Genomic DNA, 22,850 nt, shown 5'->3' with positions numbered 1-22,850 from the left:
CCCTTTATGTTCTAAATGTCAAGCAATTCACAACACATTCTTTCGTTCATTGTGGAGGTGTAGGAAGATGAAGGAGTTTGGGGTAGACCTCATTAAATACTTGGCCCATATAACAACAACATCTGTTGAGATCTTGTTTAATAAAGCAGATACATAAGGGATTCAGGGACAAGGCTTTAAATTATTTTTGAATAAACAGTGGGAAAGAAATGTATCCCTAATCATTGGTTACAAGATGTTCCACCGTCCTGTTGGAACTGGAGAAATAAATTTAATGCATCGATGATGTGGGAGGCAAGAGACACCAGATATACTCCTAAAAGACCAAACTCATCCTGGTTAATATGGGACAGATACCTTCAGGGCTCCTTTTATCAAGACGCGCTAGCAGGGTTAGCGCGTCGGACATTTCATCATGCGCGAACCCCTGCGGCCAGCTAAAAAACTAATGCCTGCTCAATGCAGGCATTAGCGACTAGCGCGGCAGACGGTTTAACGCGCATTAAACCCCTACCGCAGCTTGATAAAAGGACCCCTCAGTCTTTAACTCCAAGAGGAAACCTGTCTCTGGTCTCGACTCTAATCTAATCTGCAATTTCTGGGTTGCTCTATGCCTAATAAGGTTCAAGGTGACTTACAATTCATGGGATTGACAATAAGTTTAGAAGTACACGGTAAATATAGAGCAAATAACATACAGAGTGGAGAGCGTTGGAAAACTGGGGAGTGGGTATTACAAGGCACATAAAGAGAGGCAGCAGGGGGGGCTATAAGAGCCAGACCTCAATGTCATCAAAAATAGATTGTTTCGAGTCTTTATAAATTACTTTGTACCAAATTGCGGTAGGGGTAGGAGGTCATAGAGGGTAAAGGGGATAAAGGTAATGATGTCACTTTTCTTGTTGTGAGCAGTTGTTTTATTCAATAAAGAGAATTGAATCATAATACATTTTATTTATTTATTTCACATTTATATTTATATTTTGGATTTGGAGGTCCTTGGAGGGCCTCAGAAAAAACCCAGTTAATGTCTTATTAAAGAAATGAGGTCAAACTCTTTCCTTTTGGCTAAGTCTTAATAATAATATTGTCATTTATAGCTAAAGAGACGTATGATCAAGAAACGGTTTTATTTTACTTTTGGGATCATGATAAACATACCGAGGGCCTCAAAATAGGACCTGGCGGGCCGCAAGTTTGAGACCACTGAATTAAGGGGAACAGTTAATCTGTTGACTGGGTTGGAGGGGAGAACAGGACAATTCAGCCATTGTGACATCACTGATGAGGCTGGCTCTTATTGGTGGAATGAGGCATTATGACATCACAATTTCAGCTCTGCTTCCCAAAGACAAACAGGATGTCATGGATACAGTTAAGGCAGTGGTCTCCAACGCAAACCCTTTGCAGGATTTCTAGGTCCTTGGAGGGCCTCAGAAAAAATAGCTAATGTCTTGTTAAAGAAATGACAATTTTGCATGAGGTAAAATTCTTTCCTTTTGGCTAAGTCTTAATAATAATATTGTATTTATGATAAAGAAACGGTTTTATTTTACTTTTGGGATCATGATACACATATCGAGGGCCTCAAAATAGAACCTGGCGGGTCGCAAGTTTGAGACCACTGAGTTAAGGGGAACAGTTAATCTGTTGACTGGGTTGGAGGGGAGAACAGGACAATCCAGCCATTGTGACATCACTGATGAGGCTGGCTCTTATTGGTGGAATGAGGCATTATGACATCACAATCTCAGCTCTGCTTCCCAAAGACAAACAGGATGTCATGGATACAGTTAAGGCAGTGGTCTCCAACGCAAACCCTTTGCAGGATTTCTAGGTCCTTGGAGGGCCTCAGAAAAAATAGCCAATGTCTTGTTAAAGAAATGACAATTTTGCATGAGGTAAAACTCTTTATAGTTTATAAATCTTTCTTTTGGCTAAGTCTTAATAATAATATTGTCATTTATAGCTAAAGAGACATTTTACTTTTGTGATTATGATAAACATACCGAGGGCCTCAAAATAGTACCTGGCGGGTTGCAAGTTTGAGACCACTGAGTTAAGCGGAACAGTTAATCTGTTGACTGGGTTGGAGGGGAGAACAGGACAATCCAGCCATTGTGACATCACTGATGAGGCTGGCTCTTATTGGTGGAATGAGGCATTATGACATCACAATCTCAGCTCTGCTTCCCAAAGACAAACAGGATGTCATGGATACAGTTAAGGCAGTGGTCTCCAACGCAAACCCTTTGCAGGATTTCTAGGTCCTTGGAGGGCCTCAGAAAAAATAGCTAATGTCTTGTTAAAGAAATGACAATTTTGCATGAGGTAAAATTCTTTCCTTTTGGCTAAGTCTTAATAATAATATTGTATTTATGATAAAGAAACGGTTTTATTTTACTTTTGGGATCATGATACACATATCGAGGGCCTCAAAATAGGACCTGGCGGGCCGAGCGTTTGAGACCACTGATTTAAGGCAAGCTTCCACTGTATTGCAGTTCAGGAAGGGGCTGTACTGTTCTCACGTACCTTTGCAGATTGAAGCAGCGTAAATTCTGTTGTCTAGGTTATCTCCATAAGGTATCGGCTCTGGTCTTTGTTGAGTTCTATTGTTTTAATGTGTAATAGGATGGTGGTTAGTTTATTTGGTGAACTGTTATGTGCATGTTATGCTGTAATCCGCATAGAATTGTTGGATATGTGGACTATAAGGGGTCCTTTTGTTAAGGTGCTCTAATTGATTTAGTGCATGCTAAATGCTAAGGCGCCCAAAGAATATAATGGATGCCTTAATAAAAGGACCCCTACATTTTAAAATAAAGATGCCGTCCAGATGGAGGGGGAAATGTAGCAGAAAACCCAGAGTATGGAATGAAGATATGATGGAGGTGACTTGGATGGTTGGCAGGTGGCCCTCAAAGACCAGTAACAAGATCTTGTAATGAAGGGACTAAGGCCTAAGGAAAGGCTGCTGGCTATCACAGCGTGCTGCATATTTTAAACTCTGTTCGAGCCATTAAGCAACACTAAACCACACAGACATCCAAATACAGCTGAGCTGTTTCCATAATAACCCTCAAGAGTCAGTGTCTCAGAATTAAACCTGATCTAACAAAAGTCTGTTATAGACAACACCTCAATGTCCTTCAACCCCATCTGATATGATGAGAAACTACTATACCACCATACCTTAACAGGACTCAAAGAGCAACAACCTTATGCATGGAAAGGCAGCACTGCAAATATGACACCAAGCCCTAAAACACCAATACACCGCCTAGTGAGAAAACAGAACAAACAGGACTGCTCAGTGGCATGGTAAGAGGGGGGGTAAGGGTGCCAGCACCCATCCTCCTCTATCTCCACCCCCTCTCACTACCGCACATGTGCGCTGCTTCACATCACCCAAACCTCTTTAACATTTGCGGCACAAGCAGCAACCTCCAACCTGCTGCTTGCGTCAGTGTCGGCTCTTCTTCTGACATCACGCCCTAGACCTGTGTCTAGGAAGTGACATTAGAGGAAGCGTCGACGCTGGTACCAGCAGCAGGTTGGCGTTGCTGCTCTCGCCACAAATGTTAAAGAGGTACAGGGGAAGGGAAAGCATGCACGCACGCGGCAAGAGGGGGCGGGGAGGGACGCCAGGGCCCCAGGCACCTTTTACCCTTGCTTCGCCACTGGGACTGCGCCAGATTTCTACACAGAAACTACACGCTAGCGGAGCACAAAACGCAGACTCTCAGCAAATAGGAATCTACAGGGTGGCCGGATTTCCTCGATAAAAAAGAGGTCTTGCCCCATGGCGCCTCCAGCTTTGCCCCCTTATGAACCGCCCCAACCTCAGGGCTGCGTCTGGAAGGCGTCTGCGCACGCACAGACATCAACGCCATGACATCACGTGCATGCGCGCATGTGTATGACATCATTATGTTGATGTGCGCACATGCACAAACACCCTCCAGAGGCGGCCCTGAGGCCGGGAACTTCCAGTACCTGTACAAAATGCTGGGTTTGGGAAATCCCTCCGGGTACCCGGACTAGCCTCTAAAAAGAGGACATGCCTGGATTTTTCTGGATGTCTGGTAACCCTAGTAATATATAGGGCTAGATTCACAAAGCAAATCGATCGTGTACCCATCGGTTTGCGACCCGATTTTACTCCGGCCCAACTCGTTTACCTCTCTGCCGATCTGATTCCGATCCACGCTTACAAATGAGGGGAACAGCATGCGCGATTCACTAAACAAATTTTGCAAACCGACTGGGCTGGCCGATCAACCCAAGAAGCAACTGCTGGGGACCAGTCGCAAATGTCCTTTCCCACTCTCCAGCTCCATTGCCGCCCTGCTCTCTGTTGCCCTAATCTGGCTGCCTTTACTCTGCAGAAGCCTGGGGGGGGGGGGGGAGAGAAGTGGCTGTTGGCCGCATTGTTTAGTTCCTGTCGCTGCCCTGCTCTCTGCCCTTCTCCTGCCTTTCAGCCCTGACTGATCTCTGCCACCTTCCCTGCAGTTCGAGCCCACGTGTTTAAAGCAGGGCTGCACTACGATCACCCTCATTAGAATATTTTTGGTCTCTGGATCCATCAGACCTGCCCAGATCGGACACGGATTGGGCAGGTTAGTGAATCTAGCACATAGAGTTGAAAAAACAATGAACAAGACCCTCAAGAAGTCAGATCTTGCATACAGCAGACAGAGAGAAACAGAAACAGCAATGCAAGACAAGACAAGACATCAGAGATACCCACTTCCCACATCTGACATATGATTAAAGAGAAAGGAAATGTGGTTACATGTTCAAAGTGGTTTATGGTACTTATTTTGATCTTGGGGCAATGGAGGATGAAGTGACCTCCCAGGGTCAGGAGGAGCAATGCTGGGATTTGATCCCCAACCTCCACCTTTCTTGTCTGGGTATTTTATATTTCCTTTTGCTTTGGTCCTAGACTGTTTCCTCAGAGGTTCTCCTGTCCATTTGACATTTCTTCATTCTCCATCTCCTCCTTGTCCCTATCCATCGTCTCTGTCCTCCCCCCATGTTCAGTCTCTATTTTTTCAGGGTCCCAATCTCCCCCTTTTCCAATACTGACCTTCTGTGTTCCTCCTTTCCCTTTTTTTCTATCAATCCCAATCTCCCTTTTCCAGTATTGACCCCACTCTGTGCTCCATATCCTCCTTTTCTAGCATTGCCCCATCTTCTACTACCACTATTTATCATTTCTATAGCGCTGAAAGGCAAACGCAGTGCTCTACATTTAACATGCGTTGTCCTTCTCTGCCCCCATCCCTCCATTCTCCAGCATTGCCCATCTGTATCTCTCTCCCTGCCCAGGATCTCTTCTCTATCTCTCTGACTATCTCTGTATTCAGCTATTCCCTCATGGTCTGCCATTTCTCCTGAAATCCAGTCTTTCCCCCCTTCTACTCCCTCCATGATTCCTGCATCACTCCCTTCCGGTTCATAGTCAAAAGCGCACACCGACAACCGAGCGCAGGACTTAATCGCGCTGAAGAAAAAACGTATTTTAAAGGGGTCCGACGGGGGGGGGGGGGGTGTTGGTGGGGAACCCCCCCCCACTTTACTTAATAGAGATCGCGCTGGCATTGTGGGGGGTTGTAACCCTCCTCATTATACTGGAAACTTAACTTTTTCCCTCTTTTTTAGGGAAAAAGTTAAGTTTTCAGTATAATGTGGGGGGTTACACCCCCCACACCACCCCAACATGGCAGCGTGAGGCAGCGCAATCCCTATTAAGTAGAGTAGGGGGGTTCCCCCCACCCCACCCCTGTCAGAGCCCTTTAAAATACGGGTTTTCTTCGGTGCGATCAAGCCCTGCACTCAGTTGTCCTCGCGCGCTTTTGACCCGTCACCCTCCCTTCCTTCCCCCTCTCTGTGGTCTTCCATACCTCTCTGCCCCAGTTGGTAGAAATTAGGACATCCTGCTTCCAGCTGGCATCAGAGCTTTCTCTCTACTTTGATGAAACTTTCTGTTTCCACATGGGTGGGACCCTGTGGAGAAAAAGCTATGATTTGGTCAAAAGCAGCCTGTCCTAATTGCTGCCTGCGATGGAAGAGAGATTTGGAAGATTGTAGGATGGGGAGAGGGAAAGGGTGAGGGAGAGATGCATGTCCTGTGGGGAGAGAGGGGAGGAAAACGGGAGGAGAGATACAGAGAGATATGAGTCTTGGGACTAAATTTACCAGTGGGTAGATGGGCCCACTTTTGCAAGGTCTTGGAGCAGCTGCCCCGTTTGACCACAGGTAAAAACAGTTCTGAAGGAAAAGAAGGAATGGATTAATGACATTAAATAAGGTGGCGTCATGCCATTATTTATTTATTAGATTTTTTTTTTAACCCATCCTCCCAAAGCAGCTCAGAAAGGGTTACAAATCTGGTACTCGAGCATTTTAAGGAACATAATTAAAATTGTGTAAGAGATCTGTGGCTGTCCCATTTGCTCTGTTTTCTGACTAGGTGGTATAATGGTGTAAACCACACAGAACTTCACGGTCCTGCGGTATATAAACTGTTATTATTATGTGCAAAACTGTTTATTGGTCAAAAGCACAATCAAAAACCACCAGACAGAATAATATAGCAGCATAGACCGGATTTTAAAAACCATAAAAACCTCCCCCCCTCAAAAGAAATAATAATAATAATTAAAAAAATGGCATGGAGCAGCAGAAGAGCAAATGTCACAAACAATACAAGAAATTCAAATATTCAATATATGGCTACGAGCATACCCGGTCAAAGAAGCCCAGAAAGGCTCCCAAGTAAGTTGTAATTGATGGCCCTTCACAGAGTCCATTCCAGAAATGTCACAACGTTCCATCTTCAATTGATAAATCATCAAGGATCGCCATTGTGCCAAGGTAGGAGGATGCGCATCCAGCCAATGTACTAGAATAGCTTCAAAAAAGTACGTAGGCCTCTCGGAACAGGATGAGCCAAGGCAGAAGTAGTGAAGAGCATCTTTGGATGAGGCAAACAACGAGTGTTCCAAAGCTGAGCAATGTGATGATGAAGAATCCTCCAGAAGCGCAAAACAACAGGACAAAGTTGCATTCATCCCCCCACATTTAGGACAACAGGAATCAATCAAAGGAATGGAAGCCCAGGACTGCTTAAAAGACTTCAAAGTGCCTTTAAGCAATTCTACAGAAATAGGGGTCCCCAAGTCGACAGACCAACGCTCACTCAAAGAAGCAAAATCAAAACCAGGGGCCTTTTCCAACAAAAATTTATGGTGAAATCTCAAGGGAATCATAGATTGTGCCTCCAAACAATAAGCTTCCTTCAAAGAATCAAAAATGGCCTTAGTTAAAGTTACAGGTGGTAAGGTGCGTACATAATGTTGCAGCTGCAAATAAGGGAATATATCATTAGGCATAAGCCCAAACTTCTGAACCAACTGTTATTATTATTAATGATCGTCCTAGGAACTGCGGTATCACAGGTTCAGCGCTCTCATGGTTTATCTCTTACTTTAATGAGCGAAACTTTAAAGTTCACTCAAAAGAGAAAACCTCACCACCTATTTTTCAAAAGTACGGAGTCCCCCAAGGTTCTATTCTATCTCCACTACTATTTAATATATTTATCTCTCCTCTTCTCACCCTAGCTCAATCCATTGGCTTTACAATTTTCGCATACGCAGACGACATTCAACTACTTCACCCTGTTGATTCTACAAAAACAAACGAAATACAAGAAATTAATAATAAACTTGATAAAATCAGCGATTGGCTCCAAATAAATAAACTCTCCCTCAACATCAATAAATCCTGTGGTATACTCTTCCCAATCAGGAACAACGAAACAATAACCGGAAAAATCCTCATTAAATCCTGCTCTGTAAAATTGAATCAAAATAAAACTTCTTAGAGTAACCATAGACAAAGACTTAACCTTCCACAACCAGATAAGCTCCGTAGTAAAAACTTGTTTTTACAAACTTAGGCTCATCCGCTCTCTAACTTCAATCCTTGAAACTAATGCAATCATAACCCTTGTGCACTCACTGGTTATCTCCCATCTAGACTACTGTAATTCCCTATATAATGGACTCCCACAAAAAGAATTACGTCGTTTGCAGCTCATACAAAATACAGCAATCAAACTCATACATAAAGTAGGGAAATATGATCATGTAACTCTTCTCCTGAAAGAAGCCCATTGGTTACCCATCACGCACCTTAATGCTGGTTTTCTTCCATCTTTTCTCGACAAACTTATTATCCCTCTCTGTCCTTCTCGGACTCTAAGATCATCAGATCAAAACTTACTGGCCGTTCCTTCCATCAAAGAATTCTACTACACTAGGAAAATTAACTTCTCTGTAGTTGCTCCAACCTTATGGAACGCCATGGCACCTCAACTCCGTCATGAAAATCTTCTCATTAAATTCAAGACCAAACTAAAAACATTTCTTTTTCAAGATGCATATCATAATCTCTAAATACTTCCTTTCCCAAAACCAGTAAAATCATCTCAACCACTTTTATGAAGCGACCCTATCCCTGATGTCATATCCTCTCCCTTCCTCCCTTTCTTTTAAATTTTGTTTTAATAATGTATTTATTCACCCTTCCTTCCCCTTATTACCCTCAAATTCATGTAAGTTCTTGTTCACCGTCTTTATAATGTTCACTCCTCCCCATATATATATAATTATTATTTTATCTTTTTATTTTTATTTTTAGCATTGTAAACCAGCCAGATACATGTTGATAGTCGGTATATTAAACACAATAAAACTTGAAACTTGTATTGTAGGGCTTGGTTTGATATGATGACTTTATATACTACTTACCACTAATTGGTAACAAAACAATAAAATCACAATCATGTGTTCAAAAGTCCATTACATCAGGAAAAATAATTGCTAAAAAGCCAAGTCCTTAGGGCTTTACAGAATCCCAAGTATGATGGGAAACCAGAAATGATAGCAGGCAGAGAGTTCCACATCGATGGACCGGCATAACAGAAGGTCCTGTTCCCTGTAGAAGTTTGTCTAATTGTTTGCAAAGAAGGTAATTCAAGCAATGTTGGGAAAAGTGAGTTCCTGATTGTGTTTGAGCCCTGACAATTTGCCACTAAGATAAAGGCTTTGGAACTTCTGCTTTTTTGGTGTGGTTTACACAAGCAAAGTGGTTTGTGTATTTTAGACAGGGTCCTTATTTTGTACCTGGGGCAATGAAGTGTAAAGTGACTTTCCCAGGGTCACAAGGAGCTGCTGTGGGAATCAAACTCAACTTCAGGGTGCCTTAGAAACCATTCATAACAGCTAGAATATGTTCAGTGCTGCCTTTTCATGCATAAGGTTGTGGCTCTTTCAGTCCTGGGAGTTGGTGTTGTGGTATGGTAAGATTCTGAGTGTGTTTTTGCACAGGTTTGTGCATAAGCTTTCTAGTGGAGGAATTTTTGTGTTGGCCTTACTGAGAGGACTTCAAACTGTAAAGTAATTTTAGTTTGTCATAACATCAGACATGGTCTATAAAATAATCATAGAATACACTGTACATAGATGTATTTCTCCTGTTTTTCTTCTGAGATGGCAATCCTAGGGGCTGATGATTACAGCCATGCACAGATGTCTGAAAGGGGGGCGTCTATCTAGGGTTCCCAAACACAAAAATGGGATAGAATATAACCATGTGGGTGATACGTGGAATGATACAAAACCACACACTCTGTACTTTGACATAAACACCTTAACGATGTCAATAGTGCTCAGAACCAATCAGATGGTGTTAGAAGATCACAACGAGGTAAAACCTTGAAAGAAAATGTCTTCAATGTTCAATCGTTGCACTTTGACCGTTATATTGGTTGAAACTCCAAGTGCTTAAAGATATTAAACGATTCAAAAAAACTATCATGTACTCATCTTGGGTGTCTAATTCTTCCAGGTTCTGATGCGGTTCGCCAGACCAGGCTTCCTCAGAAAATATAAGAATTGCCGCTACTGGGTCAGACCAGTGGTCCATCATGTCCAGCAGTCTGCTCCCACGGTGACCCCTAGGTCAAAGACCAGTGCCCTAACTGAAACCAGCCCTACTTGTGTACGTTCCGGTTCAGCAGGAACTTGTCTAACTTTGTTTTGAATCACTGGAGGGTGTTTTCCCCTATAACAGCCTCCGGAAGAGCGTTCCAGTTTTCCACCATTCTCTGGGAGAAGAAGAACTTCCTTACATTTGTACGGAATCTATCCCCTTTTAACTTCAAAGAGTTCTCTCCACCTTGGAGAGGGTGAACAGTCTGTCTTTATCTACCAAGTCTATTCCCTTCATTATCTTGAATGTTTCGATCATGTCTCCTCTCAGTCTTCTCTTTTCAAGGGAGATAAGGCCCAGTTTCTCTAATTTCTCACTGTATGGCAACTCCTCCAACCCCTTAACCATCTTAGTCACTCTTCTCTGGACCCTTTCGAGTAGTACCATGTCCTTCTTCATGTACGGTGACCAGTGCTGGACACAGTACTCCAGGTGAGGGCGCACCATGGCCTGGTATAGCGGTATGATAACCTTCTCCGATCTGTTCGTGATCCCCTTCTTTATCATTCCTAGCATTCTGTTCGCCCTTTTCACCGCTGCCACACATTGCATGAACGGCTTCATTGACTTGTTGATCATAACTCCCAAGTCTCTTTCCTGGGAGGTCTCTCCAAGTACCGCCCCAGACATCCTGTTGCTTCAAAATTAATGTGATCTGATGTTCTTTCCTACTGGCAAAACGCATCAGAACCTGGAAGAATTAGACACCCAAGATGAATACATGATGGTTTTTTGAATTGTTTAATATCTTTAAGCACTTGGAGTTTCAACCAATATAACGGTCAAAGTGCAATGATTGAACACTGAAGACACTTTTCTTTCGGGGTTTTACCTTATTGTGATCTAACACCACCTGATTGGTTCTAAGCACTGACTTCGTTAAGGTGTTTATGTCAAAGTACAGAGTTGGTGGTTTTGTATTTGTGTTTACCTAGGGTTACCAGATTTCCTCTTTAAAAAAACAGAGGACACCTAGCACTGCCCCTTTCCGCCTCAGCTCCACCATGTTCTGCCCCCCACATGTACCTCCTGTCTCCTTCCCTGACATCACACGCATGTGCAGGAAAAGGGCGGGGATTAATTTGTATTAAAATTATTTACTTTTCTCTCCTCTATCACCCCTTCCATTTTTTCTTAATCCATTTTCTTCTGCTTCTCTTTCTCTTTCTTGCTTCTCTCCATCACCCTTCCTGCAATCCATTCTTATTCCCCAATTCTAGTTTCACCCTCTACTACTACTGCTGAATAATTTCTAGTGCTGCTAGATGTACACAGCGCTGTACCTTAAAATATTCAAGAGACAGTCCCTGTTCAGTAGAACTTACAATCTAATCAAACAGAGAAACAGGACAAGTAGGGGGTCAGGGAGTTTCTCAGGCAGGGAGGCTCCTACGGCCTCTTTCAGTGTGTTCCAAGTCTCATCCTGACTTTTGAGTACTCCCCTATACAGAATTTGCCTTTTTTTTGTCAGCTTCAGGGCAGGCCTGGACTCTTTTTTTCTCCTCTCCTGGGCAGCGGTCAGCTGCCTGCTGTGTGCATAGACATCTCTGTGATGATGCAGAGCAAGCATTTATTTCTCAGGCTCCTGACCCTGGACAAAACAACATTTAAAAAAGCTGCCCCCCCCCTGGGAAAGAGGACATATCCAGGAAAACCCATAGGAGGGGGCCTTAAACCTGGACCAATCAGAGCCTTTGGTCCCTCCCTGGTGCATCGCAGGATGCAGCAGGGAGGGGAAGGCAAAACCCATAGGAGGGGGGCCTTAAACCTGGACCAATCAGAGCCTTTGGCCCCTCCCTGGTGCATCCGAGGATGCAACAGGGAGGGGAAGGCAAAACCCATAGGAGGGGGGCCTTAAACCTGGACCAATCAGAGCCTTTGGCCCCTCCCTGGTGCATCCCAGGATGCAGCAGGGAGGGGAAGGCAAAACCCATAGGAGGGGGGCCTTAAACCTGGACCAATCAGAGCCTCCCATTTTGAAGAGGCAAGCCAGCCGACTGGAGGGAGCAGGCATCCCTCTGGCCAGCCATAGAGAGAGGGTGGGAGTCGGTTGACACCTGGAGAGATTGGGCATCTCTCCCGCTGCTGAGGGGGGCCATAATACACGCGCTCACACTAGTCCCACAAAAAAAATGACAATTTAGGATTCTTCATGTAATTTTTTAATTTTTTTTCATTAGGCACAGCCAAAGCCCACACAACAAAGTGCTGTTATTGTACCAGCATCCCCGGACCAGTCGCTGATTTTTGTCGCCAAAAGCCGTCGCCGCTCTTGGAGAATGGCGGTAAAGACAGCCATAAGCCGTTTTGATAATCTGCCGCTAAACTGCGTTAACATTTTGAAAATGTGGCCCTAAGCGACAAGGCACAGCCTGGCTTTGAACCCACCACCCCAGGGGCCTAAGGCTGTAGCTTTAAGCACACTCTAGAGCTGAATGTAAATAGGCCCTTTTGACCACGCCCTAACTTTAACACAGCAAGGCCAAGGCACGCATGCGCGCGCGCCGTCCCTCAGCATTGGGTGGCAGTGGCACGCCTCTGCCGCGTGGCTTCCCGCGTGCGCCTCTCCGTTGTCTAGGCTGCCCCCTCGACAGCTGCGCCCGTCCATTAAGGGATCCCACTGGCCTTGGCCGCACGTGCCACGCCTCCCAGCCCGGCGCGCGCTGTTTACCAACCACAGGGCAGGCGAGCTGTGCGCAGACGCCCGTCTCCGATTGGCCGAGGCCCAGAAGGCGGGACGGCCGAGCGCCGGCGAGAGGAGCGCGGCGCGAGCCAATGGGCGCGCGGCGGGGGCAGGGGAGGGGAGCGAGCGCGCGCGCACCGCGACCCAGTTGGTAAACAGAGGTGCTGCTGGCGCGTGCGGCCGGGACTCATCGCTCTGGGCGTCCGGTGCAGGGTAAGAGCGCGAGCGACGCTGACCCCGGACGGTTCCCCCCCCTCCCCCGGGCAGCCGACAGGCCGCCCCTCCCCCCTCGGGGGTAAATGGAAACGCGGCTGTCGCTGGTCCCCCCCGGGGGGGGGGCGTTATTTGTTCTGAACTGCTACCACTTGTCACTTGTGAAGCGCCGAAAGGCGTCCGCAGCGCTGTCCACGGTGCCTGCTCCGAAGAGCTTACAGACTCGTTGACGGTTTCCAGGGGGTAAAGTGCAGCTTCCAGTGGCTTCCATTGGCCAAAGCCAAAGCCAAGGTCACCCGTTGCTCCTTCGAGGGCGGGATGTTTTTCCCCCCCCCCCCCCGTCCACATAACTTTCAATCAAATGAACTCTAGGAGAAAGGAAAACTAGGAATGGAGCAAATGCAACATGTTGGCTAAGAAAGACGGTCAAACTTGGCTCTGCAACATTGTCTTTATGCCATTGACCTGCTTCCGTTAGGATAGTCAGCCCCAAACCCTGCCAATGCCACTGCTACATGCAGAAGTGTGTGCATATTTTCTTTATTTTTTTTTTACCATGCATGCTAAATGACTTCTAGAATTACCCCCCCCCCCCCTCAACATCTATTTCCTGGTCAGAAAGGAAGCTAAGCATCTGCATGGTGACTCAGTGACACTACTGCCCTATATGGGGGTCTGGCTTCAGATCCTTCATCAGCCCTTTGTGCCTGGGAGTCTGTCATTGCCTGACTTTTGGGCCTTCTGCTGAAAGAGTCTGACATGCAGGGGGGGGGGTTCAAGGCAAATACTGGGGAAGGTGCCCTCAAAGCACACTTGAAGGCTTGGAGCCCTCCATGGCATGGGATTCCCCCCCCATCCCACATACATTCTTGATGCTGATAGTAGGTACTGTTGCTGCATTGATTGGGTTAAGAGTTGGGAAAGAAATCCCCACGTAGTCTCAAACCTTTATTTGCAACTCTATCTCAATAGAGGCTGGTTCCTCCTGAGCTGGAAGTCCATAGGGACAGGAGAAAGAAATGGGCCCCTCAGAGCATTGGAAATCTCATGAGCCTTAAGATCATGAATGATTACTGGGGGTTTTTTTTTCTTCTTTGTTTACTTCTGATCTTATCAGTATTTGCAGCTTTCTATGAGTATAACTGACCTTGTTCAGACTATATTGTAGCATATGTTGGTAGTATAATTGTGAAAACATTTGTTTGAATAGAAATTCTCTTTAGATGAAAGTCGGTATGCAAATCCAAGTTCTTAGACTTGACATGATGTCAGATGGAGATAAACAAAACTTTGTTTTGGTTGGGCTCTGGCCTGCTGATGATTATCAGGTTCTCTGGAGTACAACAAACTTGATGTATCTTTGCTTTTCTCTAATACGCTGCATTTCTATTTTCTCCTCTGGATGCTATTATTATGTACACTGCTTACAGGGCTTATCGTTAAGTGGTTAAAGCAAAGAAAGGTAACCTTGAACTTCCATAGACAGAAACTTCACTTAATTGGTGCTACCCTCCAGGTTCAAAAACTCATTTCTAAATGACATTTGAAACAATACAGTTCTTCTAAATGTTGTGTTTTCTATTCCAAAATGTATAGTTTTACATGGACCAAATCCATGTAATTCATTCACAATCAAATTAATTTACCTTTTTTCTCCCTTCTAATTCATCCTGCATAAAAATATGGCTGTATATGTTTCAAGGCTCTCGGTGGGTTATTACCCAGTTATCTTATGGATCATTTTAAATTTGCCAATAGAAACATCTATTTGATCTTTGACTCTTTGATTTTCCTTCTGTAAAAGGAAATGTGTATAGTAGTGCTGCCTGATTCAGGAAAAAAAATTTCAATTCGATTCAGCCTATTGAATCGATTTTTCGATTCGATTTTCCTGCCCAATTGGGTGTTTTTTTTTCAAACGTCCTGTTGGGTTTATTTTACAGCCTCTTCACCCCCTTTGCCTTCTCCTAACCACTGTGGTGTAAACATAATAAAACAAAAAAGACTTTTCCTCTCTCTGTTAAATCCTAGCTCACGTTTGCAGTCTAACACCAGCTCTGGCAGGATACACATTTCAAATCTGACATATTGCAATCACAAAACAGAAAATAAAATTATTTTTTCTACCTTTTGTGGTCTGATCATTATTCAAATTGGGCAGCACTAGTGTATAGGCACTTCTTTAGTAAGATCTTAGCATATCAGGCAGCATTACGGGATAAACAACTTAGTATGTATTTTTCTTTCCCTACTTCTTATCTGGCATTTAGAAAATCTATGACTGTTTTATTCGGAAGATATTTTGACTAATTAACTGTGTTTATACCATGTACACCAACAAGAGAATTGACCCTGATCCCTCCACAGAAGGTAATATCGAAAGAACAAAGAAATCGTGGAGAGTCAATGTCCAAGATGGACCATGTACACCTGCATTTTAATTTTTGTTAACCACACAGAACCGCAAGGTAGCTGTGGGGTATATAAGAAATTTTTGTTATGTTATGCATAGTTACTTTCGCAGTCATTTGTAGCATAGATTACTGATCTCTACTGAGGCTGTTTTTGAGAGTCATATTAATACTAATTACTGTATAATGATTAACCTACTTGGATTTATATGATGCCCTTTGATCCAAAGAGAATTGCAGCTAAGCTTAAGATTTGGATAGCACAGTATCACATGTGCAGCTACCTCTCTAGTGGTTGTTTTAACAGTGCATTTGGAAGACTGGGATCCTGGAAGAGAAGAGAATAAAACCCCCCAGTATACTTCAGTAATGTTCCTTTCTAGAGAGTGCTTTTGATCCTTTTTTATTTTTCACAATTGCTACATAGTGGCAGAGACCTTTTCTGCTATTGCTGTTTATAAACTCCTGTTACAGCAACAATACTGTTAACACGTGCCTTGAAAAGAGTATACTATATCCAAAATAAGTATCTGCCATTGCACTGACTCCGATACCTAAAGCTCCAGGATTAGATCTAACTAAAGTTGAAAACTCCAGGCTGGTGGCGGTAATATTTTGGTGCGCAAAATGATAGAATTCTGTGCTCAGATTCAACTAGCGAAGCTTGAAGAATGGTCTGAAATATGGCAGCTAAATTTAATGCTAAGAAGTGCAAGGTCATGCATTTGGGCTGCAAAAAACAGAGGGAATGGTACAGTTTAGGGGGTGAAGAACTTATGTACATGGCAGAAGAGCAGGACTCGGGTGTGATTGTATGTGATGATCTTAAGGTGGCCAAACAGGTTGAAAAGGTGACAGCGAAAGCTAGAAGGATTCTGGGTTGCACAGGAAGAGGTATGGCTAGTAGGGAAAAGGAGGTATTGATGCCCCTGTGTAAGACCTCATTTACAATATTGTGTACAATTATGGAGGCTGCACCTTCAAAAATATATAAAAAAGGATGGAGTCTGTCCATAGGAAGGCTACTAAAATGATGTGTGGTCTTCATCAAAAGGAGTATGGGAACAGACTTAAAGATCTCAATCTGTAGACTTTGGAGGAAAGGCAGGAGAGGGGAAATATGATAGAGATGTTTAAATACCCATGTAATATAAATGTGCATGAGTCGAGTCTCTTTCATTTGAAAGGAAGCTCTGGAATGAGACGGCATAGGATGGACTTAAGAGGTGATAGGCTCCAGAGTAATCTAAGGAAATATGTTTTTACAGAAAGGGTGGTAGATGCATGGAACAGTCTCCCGGAAGAGGTGATGGAGACAGAGACTGTGTCTGAATTCAAGAAAGTGTGGGATAAGCACGTGGGATCTCTTAGAGAGAGGAAGAGATAATGGTTACTGCAGATGGGAAGACTGGAAGGGCCATTTGGCCTCTTATCTGCCATCATGTTTCTATGTAACTATCAGACTTCTTAAACTTGACAGATGGTTTACATAGTTCACAACATGGTTTCAGGGCATTGCACAGTACTGAATCCTTATTGTTAGTTAAGATTTTGCTTCTGAAGTTCATTCTAAGTAAGAGTAAACAGTCTGTATTGCTGTCTTTTGATATCTAAGCTGCCTTTGATGCAGTAGACCAGTGTTTCTCAACCTGTGGTACATGTACCCCAGAGTGTCTGCGGGCCGCTTGTTGGGGGTATGCAGCCTGGCTGCCAAATCCGTCACTGGTGCTGCCGCAGCCCAGGATCTCACATTCCTGCCCGCCACCACCGCCGCCCTGGATCTCCCATTCCCACCCATTGATGCCACTTCTAATGATCTTTCTTTGCCGTGCCACCCCAAAGCCAACACTGTGTGACACACTCTTTTTTGGTCTTCAGCAGCGCTCCTTGTGGTGGGCGGTGCACGCAGTGATTCAGGCGCTGCACGTAAGTGTCTGACCCAGAAGCCTTCCCTCCGACGTCAGAGTTGATGTCGGAGGGAGGCTTTTGAGTCAGGCATGTACAGCCTGTGGATAGCTGCTTGTGCCATCCATTGCGGGAGTGTTGCTGGGGGCTGAGGACCAAAGGAGCAGTGTAGTTCAACAGGTAAGGGACAGAGACACAGAGGAGATACGATAAGGGTGTAAGGGAAGCAGCCAATCAGCACAGGAAATTGATTTTCTTACCCCCAAAGTTGAGGAGAATGGGAGAGAAATGTCAGGTTGTGATGAGAAGCGGAAGAGATGCTGGGCTATAGGGCCCCCTGGAGCTATTTTAAGCTAGGCGTGGGTGGAGGGGATGAGAGAGGGGGAAATGCTGCACCAGAAGTGATGAGAGAGGAAGAAATGATGGGCTCAGAAATTGGGGATGGGGGGGGAGGGGAGAGGGTAAAGATGATGGGAGGGAGGGAAGAGGTAGGAAAAAATTGGAGTAGGAGTTTAGAACAAAAAGGAAGTGATCAATATATTAGAGACTGGTGTAGTAATATTTAACGAGAAAAAATTAAATGAATAAAGGGAAGAAATTTATAAGAAACCAAGACCTTGGCTGACATTGGTTGTTTATAAAAATAAATAGAAGAAATGGCATTACAATTAGTAGTATTATTATGGGGGTGGAGTCTAGGGCGGAGTTTGGGCGGGGGTACTTGGTTGGTATTTGTTAAGCGTAAGGGGTACTTGGCTTGAATAGGTTGAGAAACACTTCACTCTAGAACAGGGGTAGGGAACTCCGGTCCTCGAGAGCCATATTCCAGTCAGGTTTTCAAGATTTCCCCAATGAATATGCATTGAAAGCAGTGCATGCAAATAGATCTCATGCATATTCATTGGGGAAATTCTGAAAACCCGACTGGAATACAGCTATCGAGGATCGGAGTTCTCTACCCCTGCTCTAGAAGTTGAGTGAATAAGACATACATGGAGTGGTACTACAAAGGTTTGCAGAATTCTTAGGAAACAGAGCCTCTGAAGTGAGGATGGGAAATAAATCCCAAACTTGGAATGCGATCTGTGGTCTGCCACAAGGCTCTATGCTGTCCCCTTCTCTGTTTAATGTATATTTAAGAGAGTTGGGGATAAGATTTTCTTACCCTCAGGTCCACCTATTCTGATATCTTCCTTCTCTGCTTAGTTAGAGTCCTTCGATGCTACCCTACAATACTTAATGGAGATTATTGAAGATTTGAGTATATGAACACAGAGAACTTCCTTAAACTTCATACACTAATGCTTTGGTTTGGAAATTATGATTCATTACCACATACAGATATGAACTTGGCTCCAGGAGGGGAACTCGAGATTGAGAAATCATCAAGAATACTAAGCATAACTCTGGATTCTTATCTTACCAGATCTACTCACTGGTCAAAAATTTAATTTTCAGGCTAAGATAATTAAGATCAGTAAGACCTGTTTTAAGCCAGGCGAGTTTTAGAACTATTATAGAAGCTGTATTGGACCAGTGTAACTCTCTGTACTATGGTATCATTGAGAGAAAACGTTGGAGACTGCAACTACTCCAAAATACAGCAGCTAGACTAATCTTTTGAGTGAGCAAATTTGAGAAGGTTGGAAAAAAGAGTTAATTTTTAGATCTCTTGTATGATCTACAAGGCGATTTATGGAGAAAACTCTTAACGGACTAGTATCGGACCTTAGAGTTCCACTCTCTCCCTGTAACTCAAGAACAACACAACGCCTTAAATTACCCTTTCCATTGGCTCAACAAGTCCAACGGAAGACACTATTTGAGCCTACTTTTGAATTCCAGGCGCCACAGCCTCAAAGAAAGCAAACAGAATGTTGGGTATCATTAAGAAGGGTATTACGACCAGGACGAAGGAAGTCATCATGCCGCTGTATCGTGCAATGGTGCGGCCGCATCTGGAGTACTGTGTCCAGTACTGGTCGCCGTACCTCAAGAAGGACATGGCGGTACTTGAGGGAGTACAGAGAAGAGCAACTAAACTGATAAAGGGAATGGAAAATCTCCCATATACCGACAGATTGAAGCAGTTGGGACTTTTCTCACTAGAAAAGCGGAGACTTAGAGGAGACATGATAGAAACCTTCAAGATCCTGAAGGGCATAGAAAAAGTAGACAGGGACAGATTTTTCAAATTAAGGGGCACCACAAGTACAAGGGGGCACTTGGAGAAATTGAAAGGGGACAGGTTTAGAACAAACGCTAGGAAGTTCTTTTTTACTCAGAGGGTCGTGGATACATGGAACGCGCTTCCAGAGGCTGTAGTAGACAACAAAACATTAAATGGTTTCAAAGAAGGTTTGGATAGATTCCTAGAAGAAAAAGGGATTGAAGAGTATAGATAGGTATAGACCACTACTCAGGCGATGGGCCTGATGGGCCGCCGCGGGAGCGGACCGCTGGGCAGGATGGACCTATGGTCTGACTCAGCGGAGGCAACTTCTTATGTTCTTATGTCCCAAAATTTTGAATAGTCCACTTCTATACCTACCACAACTGCCTTCTAACTACAATTTCAGGAAAATGTTCGACATATGAGTAAATGAGAATGAGGTCTGGAATCTCACTAACTGCAAATTATAAGAATAAGCAGAAAAAACACGAATTCGGGGGGGGGGGGGAGAGAAATAGCAGCTTTAGTATCAAAATGTTGTACACTGCCAACAGCCAAAAACAGTAATCTTATCAGGGACAGTATAGACCAGGGCTAGCACCAGAACCTAGGAATTTCCTTGTCCTCTCTGTACATTTATAATTTTACTTCACTGAATTTTATCCAGTTTTTCTTAACATAGGGGTCCTTCATTCTAAAATGCGTTGTTTTGGGCTTAATGCACTATAATTCAGAATTTTAAAGTGTGGTAAGTCCAAAACTAATTCTGTATCAAGAAGGGGTATCCCATTATTTTGATTTCAGGTTCTGTGTTAATCAGACTGAGTTGGTAAATGTGAATACACTTAGGGCCTTGTATTTGGGGGATGATAAGTGGTCTTGTATTAACTCTGTTGGCCAGTTGGCAAATGGGTAAATGTAACATGCTAGCTGGCTAATACTTCCACACCCACTCTTTGCCCGTGGTGTACATCCTGATGAGGAACTTAAAAAATTGGTAACATGGTTTAATATGCAGGAACAGACAAACTAGTCTCAATTATCCAACCTTTGCTATTCTGACTATCTGGCATATCCGACCCCCGGTGATGTCATAGCATGGCTTCTCTTTCCGTTTTTCGGTGTAACACAGAAGGAAGTTTCCTACCCGAGACAATTTGTTTTAGACCTGGGACCCTGCTTTTACTGTTTTGTTTATGCATTGTTTGAGGGGTTAACTTTGTTATCCTGATCAAACATTTCACTTCATAGACAACAGGTCAGTCCCATTTAAGTTGGGTAATCGAGACTGTATTGTACTGCAAAACCCCTTAATGTGGTCATGTGGTAGCCATGTGGTAACTGATAAACACCCTGTAATAAAAGGGTACCTTAAGCTTGAACCTTCTGGTTTTACAGTGCCCTAAAAGTTATGCCCATATTTGGCGAATACCTTCCTCCATATAGTGGCAATTCCATAGCTGCACCTAAATGGTCTTCTGAAAGATAACGCCTAAGTCCTGTAGTGGGTAACTGTGAGAGGGTGGAGCATGAGCAGGCCATGGCTGCACATGCTTTTGTTAACATAGTAGATGATGGCAGATTAAAGACCCGAATGGTCCATCTAGTCTGCCCAACCTGATTCAATCTAAAAATTTGTGGTTTTTTTCTTCTCCTTAGCTATTTCTGGGCAAGAATCCAAAGCTCTACCCGGTACTGTGCTTGGGTTCCTACTGCCAAAATCTCTGTTAAAACCTACTCCAGCCCATCTACACCCTCCCAGCCATCGAAGCCCTCCTCAGCCCATCCTCCACCAAACGGCCATACACAGACACAGAACATGCAAGTCTGCCCAGTACTGGCCTTAGTTCTTCAATATTTACCATTATTTTCTGATTCTAGATCCTCTGTGTTCATCCCACACTTTTTTGAACTCCGTCACTATTTTCCTCTCCCGGGAGCACATTCCAGGCATCCACCACCCTCTCCGTAAAGAAGAATTTCCTTATGGAGAGGGTGGTGGACGCGTGGAATGCGCTCCCGAGAGAGGTGGTGGAGAGGAAAACGGTGACGGAGTTAAAAAGAGCGTGGGATGAACACGGAGAAAACGGCCGGTTGTGTACACAGGGGCCACATTTAGTCATGAGCATTTACGACGGCCATAGAGCAGATACCTAGACCCACTGTATCCCTGTTACGGTCTAACCCCTAAATACATCACTGACCTCTTCTGCTTCTCAGCCAACAGACACAAGAGAAGCTCCCACTTGCACTTCGTTTCTCCCCCGGTTAGAGGTTGCAAACTAAAAAAACACCATGAGCATCTTCTCTCACATCAGGCTGCTCTATGGGGCAAAGACCTAGAACAACTCCTATCGCCCACCACTTACGAGGTATTCAGGAAACGCCTCAAAACCCACCTATTCCTGAAATACCTAGACAGCTGACCCACTCCTCTCTTTCTCCTCGCCAACGGTGTTCCTGCCCTTTCTCCCTGTTGTCCCCACATCCCTTAAGTTATCTCAACTTGTACTTCACTAATCTTTTGTAAACCGCATAGAACTTAACGGTACAGCGGTATATAAACTGTTGTTATTATTATTATTTCCTTTACCATAATCTCCCCAACCCTGAAATGTCCTGTCTAAATTAGATTGCAAGCTCTTCAGAGCAGGGACCATCTATTGTATGTTAGAATGTACAGCACTGCTTATGCCTTTCAGAACTATAGAAGTAATAAATAGTAGTAGAAGGCTTAAGTGTCCGTATATAAATGTAGGGGTGTCATTGCCCTCTCACCCTAGCGTTCTTTAACAGCTTTGCTGTGCAAATTTTGTCGCTGTAGAATACTAGCTTAGCACTTAGCTTCTTGCCATTTAACTTACAGCACATTATATAGAATTGTCTCTTTCAGTAAACAGTGCCAGAAAAAAAATCTGCCCAGAGCATTGTTTTATAAATAGCCTTCCTAGTTGCATGTGGGTTGAGCTGGATTCCATGCCAAACTTTGGGCGTGACGATTTACACCAGCTGAAACCTGGTATCTTTTTAAAAAGATTTTTAATACATAAAAAAAATTTTTTTTTTTTTAATAAAAATTTTTCGTTTCAAGAATTTTACTACCTCCTCAATGTTTTACCCTTAAATGTGTTTCTTATTATAAGATATGTAACTTTAACCTCCCTTTCCTCCCAATTGTTGTTAGTCTTGTCTAATATCTAATGTTTAATATATTTATTGTATGTTTTTATCTTAATTAATTGTATTTTAATGTACATCGCTTTGTATAAAGATATAGCGATTTATCAAATACTTAATAAACCTTGAAACCTTGAATTAATCTAGCGTGTAAGTTAGGTGCAGATCCCCGGTGTTCAGTAACACTGAAAGCCCCTGAACCGCCCAGGCCCCTCCTCTA

At 43.8% G+C, this 22,850-nt stretch overlaps 1 protein-coding gene across 1 annotated transcript in view; it reads left to right on the top strand.

Annotated features, from left to right (window-relative positions):
- The first annotated feature begins 12,830 nt into the window (after positions 1 to 12,830).
- Positions 12,831 to 22,850, top strand: part of COQ8A (coenzyme Q8A) — a 218,060-nt gene continuing 208,040 nt past the window's right edge. Inside the window, exon 1 of the mRNA XM_033936782.1 lies at positions 12,831 to 12,964. The gene's annotated coding sequence lies outside the window, so the exon portion shown is untranslated. The remainder of the gene's footprint in view (positions 12,965 to 22,850) is intronic.

Source organism: Geotrypetes seraphini, chromosome 3 (genome assembly GCF_902459505.1).
Source record: "Geotrypetes seraphini chromosome 3, aGeoSer1.1, whole genome shotgun sequence".
NCBI lineage: Eukaryota > Metazoa > Chordata > Amphibia > Gymnophiona > Dermophiidae > Geotrypetes > Geotrypetes seraphini.
The sequence above is the reverse complement of the archived record's forward strand: the minus strand, read 5'-3'. Positions and strand labels throughout refer to the sequence as shown.